The sequence below is a fragment of the Sinocyclocheilus rhinocerous genome, unplaced genomic scaffold, assembly GCF_001515625.1.
Source record: "Sinocyclocheilus rhinocerous isolate Xijiao unplaced genomic scaffold, SAMN03320098_v1.1 scaffold5793, whole genome shotgun sequence".
Lineage (NCBI taxonomy): Eukaryota > Metazoa > Chordata > Actinopteri > Cypriniformes > Cyprinidae > Sinocyclocheilus > Sinocyclocheilus rhinocerous.
In genome coordinates, this window is record NW_015635574.1 from 188 (window position 1) to 6,673 (window position 6,486).

Here is a 6,486-nt window from a genome sequence, read left to right on the forward strand (position 1 = left end):
CGGAAAAGTGAAAGGTGCGTATACGTCGCCGCAACGTAACTTTGTGACGTTGCCAGTAAGTAACTGCGACGTCGTGGCAACGTCATGGCGACCTCGTGGATCAATAGTCGTGTGTTGGTAACCAGTTCGTCATTTTAATTATTTAATCAATATGGGCGGACGTCGCTAATTTAACTTGTCCTCATTTGCCCAAAACTATTTAAGAGACCTTTTCAATGACATATGAAAGACTCGAATTTGATTAATTCAGTTCGTTTATTATAGATAGGCCTATAGAGAAAGCACAAATAACAAAAACATTAAACAGGTTTATAAACATGTAAATTAACAAAGGTTTTCTTCAGAAGCTTGAACATTCTCCACATCTACTCCTCCACGTGTCCCTAAACAAGAAAAATGAAAGAAAGAAAGAACAGGTGAGTGTTTTCCCATTTTAACATTAAAATACACAAGGCAATTAGCACTGAAAGAAGCAGCAATATGTATTAAGCAGATCGTTTTGTGTTAAAATCGCTCACTTTTAAACTGTCACAAAAGTTACTTTGTGGCAAGGAATAAAGGAAACTTTTTTGTTCGTTTGTTTGTCACAGCGTAACCGTTTAATGGGTCCACGACGAAAGGTAATTTGTCACGATTTGGTACATATGTTTCACTTATGTTGGGGGTATTTAAAGCCCGAATTATTGTTTAGAACAAACTAGTATTTATTTATCTATTTTTAATAAAATATATTCATATGGCAAAAATAGTATAGCAAAAGTAGTCTTGTGTGCATGGCAAAATAGCACAATAATAGTGTATAATATCTCTAATTGGCTGAAAGCCCTTAGCAACATTCAAATTGATCTCCGATTGGTTTGCGCAGGAGATACTGATCTGAAGATTAACCTAGCTGTTGAACGTTTGATTTCAAATTGTCTGTAAACGCGGCGATTTGATTTTTTTTTTATCATAGATGTACACTCACAATCAGCGGTAAGTTTATAATATACTGATCGTATTTTATATCGATAAATACATTTCTATAAAGTTCTTAAGCGTCATCAATTGTCAAAGTGCATATGTTTGGTACAAATTGCATGGTCATGTTGAGTATAGTAGATGATGGGTAAATTCTAGTTTATAATTGTTACAGAGGTAAGATCTGTGATTTTTAAAAGGTGCATGTTGTCAATTTCATGTGTAATTTCACAGGTGTATATTTTAATGAAGAAATTCTTTATTTATGACAGTTTTTCACGTGTTCGTGCACGTGTTATGGGCCATTTGTAATCGTCAGTGTTTTTTTATTTTATACTGCTTCTGTTTGGCTTTTAATTACAGAACATTCTCTGCTTTTCATACCTCAGCACTTTTATTTATGTGCGCCGGCGCATGTTTAAGAGTCTCTGCAATTAAACTTTCTATCTCCTTCTCCCCAAGACCAGCTTTCCATTTCATGACCGCATCTGGAATTAAACAGAAGTCACAGCCGTTACAGTATGTAATACCATAACGTTGTTCATGCTTGTTTTATCAGTGTGTTTATTCATATGTTCAATTGTGTATAAATTAGATATAAATGTCAAGTGTATAATTTAAATACAATGTATACACTTATAATTTAATTAATCATACTATTTTGTCATACTATAAAAATCATACTAATTAAAGTATCTTTACAGAAAGTATTCCAATGTCAAAAACTGAATTTTTAATTTTGTTAAAAAGTAAAGAAAAATAAAATAAAGTTGTGCTAGAAAATGCAGAAAGGACTTGTATAAAGTCAAGACAATATGATGTAATGGCAGCTTTACTATTTCAGTGTCAAATTTGTTACACATTTGTCTCTGTTCATAAACTAATCATTGTTACTCACGTGTGATAACTTTGCACATTGTTGTTTTAATCAGAGCCAGCTTCTTTCGCTTCCCATGCAGGCTGTAGTGGCTCCATACGTTGTTGGTGGCTACTGCCCGCATTACCCTCCTTACACACTCTCCTGGATTGGCCCCACCGATAAGGCTGAGATGGTGTGTCTGGAAGAAAATGCCATTTGTTGGCATGCAGGTAACCAAAGGTAATAGTATACTCATTATGCTGTACAAAATCGGCAAAAACCTCAATTTGTGGATGTCCTCATTTGTAAAACTGTTATAAAAATAAACAAAGTTTTTTTTTTACTTTTGAAATTGTAAAAATGCAGAAAGTTTTCTGTGAGGGGTAGGGTTAGGTTAAAAAGTGTATAACTATCTGTATATAAAAACAATCAAAGTCTATGTAATGTCCCCATTTAGATAGCTAAGTAAACGTGTGTGTGTGTGTGTGTGTAAAATAGTATATCAGTCTGGCGAGTAAACAAAAAATTTTACTAGCCAATGGCGATTATATTGCCAAGGTGTGCGTAGAGGGTTGGATAGGCAACTGGACTGCATGGATCTCACTTTATATCATGTAAGTTCTCTTAGAACTTTCTTGTTTTATTTCTTAAACTATTTTATTGTTTCTTCATTTGCCTTCATGAGTGGAAAATGTACTGCAACTCTTAGGGTCTAAAAGAACATGTCCAGGCATAACACTTTTTTCAGTAGCATGGATGGATTAGATAGTTGCTGACTTGGATAATTGTTTGCCATTTTGATCTATTGAGAAACCATTGATGACAATAACGACAAATGTCTGGAAGAGGCTTTCATCCCAAAACATAAGAGTGTGATTCCTCTCATCTCATTCATTCTTGTTCTTATTCAAAGGCGTGAAACAACTAGACTGCTTGAAGGACCAACCCAATCTGAGATGGCTGTAACACTTCATAACACATGGTAAAACAAAATGGTTGAATCACATCATGATCACAAAATGACCACTGCCATAAACAGGAACAGGAGGTCAGAGGTGTCAGATCGACACAGGAGATCAGAGGTTTCAATTTGACATCTGTGGGTCATAAACATCAGGAAACAGGAACAGGGACAGGACGTCAGAGGGGTCAATTTGACACCTGGGGTCATAAATCAATCACTTTTGACAGGTAGTCCCCCATATTTTCTTCTACTGTATTTATTTAATTTTATATATAATAAATATTTGACATAACAGGTTTTACTCTAAAATTGGTATAAAATTATAGCCTTATGTCTAAATAAGTTATGTTCCAAATTTGAAGTTGATATGAAAAAAAACTGAGTTTCCTGTGAGATTTTATTTAGGGCGTTATTCCACAAACAGCCACCGGGTGCCATCCAAACGCCATTCAATTTTCTAAATGCATTTTTCTGTCACAAATGTCTAGATTTCTCTGTCAATATTACTTTTATCTCAAAATAATCCTGAGACTCAGACCTTTCCAATGATATGTTTTTTGTCAAGATTATAAAAAGTTTTGATTCTAAAAGACCGTAATGCATGACACTTGACACCGCCCACTAAGGGGGAGGAGACCGGCAAAATATTTTAAAGTACCATTTCCATGGTAACGCAATGTCCGATTTCGAAATGGCTTTCACAGGATGAATCTTGGGCTTCTAAGCTTTCAAATGATATATGATTTATGATGATTACTAAAAGATTTGATAGAGAAAAAGGACAAAAAAGAGTGCCAAGCATCCCACAGGTGGGCAACAACCACTACATGACTAAATCCAGATATGAAGCATGAGTAAAGAGCCTAGTGGGAACCACACACTGGTTTATTTAAGAATATGCATACAATATGCATACGTGCAGTTTCATTTCCTGAAGCAGAGATTCTAAGAAAATCTAAATATATCTGACTGGATTATGGAAAATCCTCTCGTCATAACTCATGAGGAACCTCACGAAAGAAAAAATGGTTTCACTTTATTTTGATGGTCCCTTTAACACATTCTGTTGACTGAAAGTATCATTGCACCTACATATCTACTAACTCTCATTAGAGTGTTAGTAGAGTATTGGTAGACTGGTAGGGTTAGGGTTCGAATAAATTGGGTAGGGTTAGGGTTAGAATAAGTTGACATGCACTTATGTGCAAAGTTATTTATAGTCAGTAGAATGTCTGTTGGGAGACCATCACAATAAAGAGTTAGTAGATATTATTCAGAAAAAGTCTACTAATACTCTAATGAGAGTTATTTGACAGAATGCTCAAAAAGGACCATCAAAATAAAGTGTTACCGAAAAAAGATTTAACAAAGAAAATGGCACCCAACTTCCTTACTGCTTCTCAGTAACAATAAGGCTTCAATGCATTAACTTCTGTTGCCATCGCATCAGGGGCCTTTACCATGAAGCTAGATTAGCTGGCTAGCCAGGTAAGATTCAGTTTATTTTGCACCAATCCTGGGTTTTAGGTACCCTGAAAGTGGCTTGGCTTTTAGCGGCGTTCATTGCCATAGTAACTTACACGGCACAGCTAACCTGCTTCAGGGCAGGTTATGTTCTGTGTTAGAGATCTCAAACTGAAATTGGAACAATCAGATGTGAGCAAAGTGACTGATGTTTGATGCAAAAAAGTCACTCCCCCAGTTTCTCTTTCTCAAAATTGAATGTCACTATATAGTAAAAAAGCAACAAAATGGTCTGGCTTTAATGATAATACTTAAAATAATAAATAATATTTTATATTATTTATATAATTATTATATGATTTATATTATTATTAGTAATCCATTACACACAATCAATCTCAGTTTAACAATTATTTTAGTAGTATTTATTTTAAATGAATAATAATATATACAGATCGTATGTAATTATAAATAAGTTGTAGAATCAATAGATAACACTTTAAAAATTACTACGTGTGACCTTACATGTTTGAGTCTCTATTGCTATAAATGATCAACTATATAAACTAACTTCACAAGTTGTGACTGCACTGATAGAGCAAGATCATTTCTGTCATTTGTCCTCTTTCATGGACAAGTACTTTCTTCAGTGTAAATGAGTTTAAATTCCTCATATTCTTCAATCTCTTAACATTTAGTTAAAGAGTTTTTGATCTCGTTGACTTGCGGGAAGTGAATCACACTAGCTCTGTGATGCAAGGCATGTTATTGGCTGTTCACCACTGATGATCACACATGTCAAACTCAGGATCAAAGCCTGAGTTGACAAAGAAAGTTGATGATCAGCATCATGGTACCAACAAAGCCAGACTGGAGTGGTTTGGTTTTGTCACCTCGAAACTAATCCTGTAACTCTGAATTTGTTCAACTACCATCATGGTACAGGCCCCTGATTAGCAGAACTATAACGTGAGTTAGCCAGAGACCTACAGCTGCTATGCACAACACACAACACACAAAACTACATATGTTGCATGCTCGACAGAACATTAAAAGTGGGTGGGTCTTGTCCCACCCACATACAATGGTTCTGACACCCATAATTAAGAACCTTAGATGAAATCAACTGAACTAAAAGAAGGCATTAAATCTCTCAAGAGCTCAGCAGAGGAGGATTAAACAACCCCACAAACAGCTTCACTTATTATTCACCAGATTGACTTTATTTCTGTCATCTACAGAAGTTATTGAAAATTTACAGGGGTTTAGATGTTGATGTTAGATTATGTTTTATTGAAAAACATAGTCTGGTTGTGTTTTTATGTTTGCATTATCTGAGCTCTTAACCCTTGATTTTTTTTAACTGGCTTCTGTGCTGTGACTTTTTTGGCAAAGAAAGTCAAGAGATAATGTGATCAGATGATGTTGGTTACTTGATGATAAAATACAGTAATCATCATATAGTGCTCTGGTTCATTGATTTAATCTGTCTAAATGTGATTTCGTAGCATGAGATTTAGCAGTATTGTGACAATCAGATAATTTGAAGAATTTTATATCTGCTTCATTATTTAGACACAAGACATCAGGAATGTATGAATCTCAATAATGTGAAAATCAACATAAAGCTTCATGCCACAATGCATAATGGTAGTACAAAACTCACCTATGAATCCCAGCATGCATTGCAGCATCAAATTATGCAGCTGCATTGCCTTAGTGTCTCCTCTTATTCTTATTATTTGCATTTATTTATGTTCAGAATTGGTCAGTTTATCTGAATATTTGGTTGATTGTAACCATTGTTGAGATTCGGTGTTTCTTGATGTCTGTATGTGTCTAAATAATGCAGTAATGCAAACATTTTCTGTATACAGCACATTAATGAAGCAATCTCATTGTCACAACACTGCAGGATGACAGATCTCCTATAATCAATAACATGAAATTACTGCACTGATAAATTACAGCTGAAAACAACAACCACTACATGACTGAATCCAGATGTGCAACATGAGTAAAGAGCCTAAGGGGAATCAAACACTTGTTTATTTAAGAATATGCATACGTGCAGTTTCACATCCTGATGCAGAGATTCTAAGAACATTTTAATATATCTGAGTTATGGAATAATCTGTGGTTAAAGGGGTCATGACAGTGGGAATTAAATATTTAATAATTGTACAAGAGTGTTGATTCATTAAAAAAAAAAAAAAAAAAAAAATTTTGTACTTCCAAA

The 6,486-nt window shown here is 34.6% G+C and overlaps 1 long non-coding RNA gene across 1 annotated transcript; it reads left to right on the plus strand.

Annotated features, from left to right (window-relative positions):
• Window positions 1–334: 334 nt before the first annotated feature.
• On the plus strand, window positions 335–1,472 carry LOC107747351 (uncharacterized). The gene is made up of 3 exons (XR_001640795.1): window positions 335–416; window positions 591–620; window positions 1,423–1,472. It is a non-coding gene; the product is annotated as an uncharacterized LOC107747351 (long non-coding RNA).
• Window positions 1,473–6,486: the final 5,014 nt, after the last annotated feature.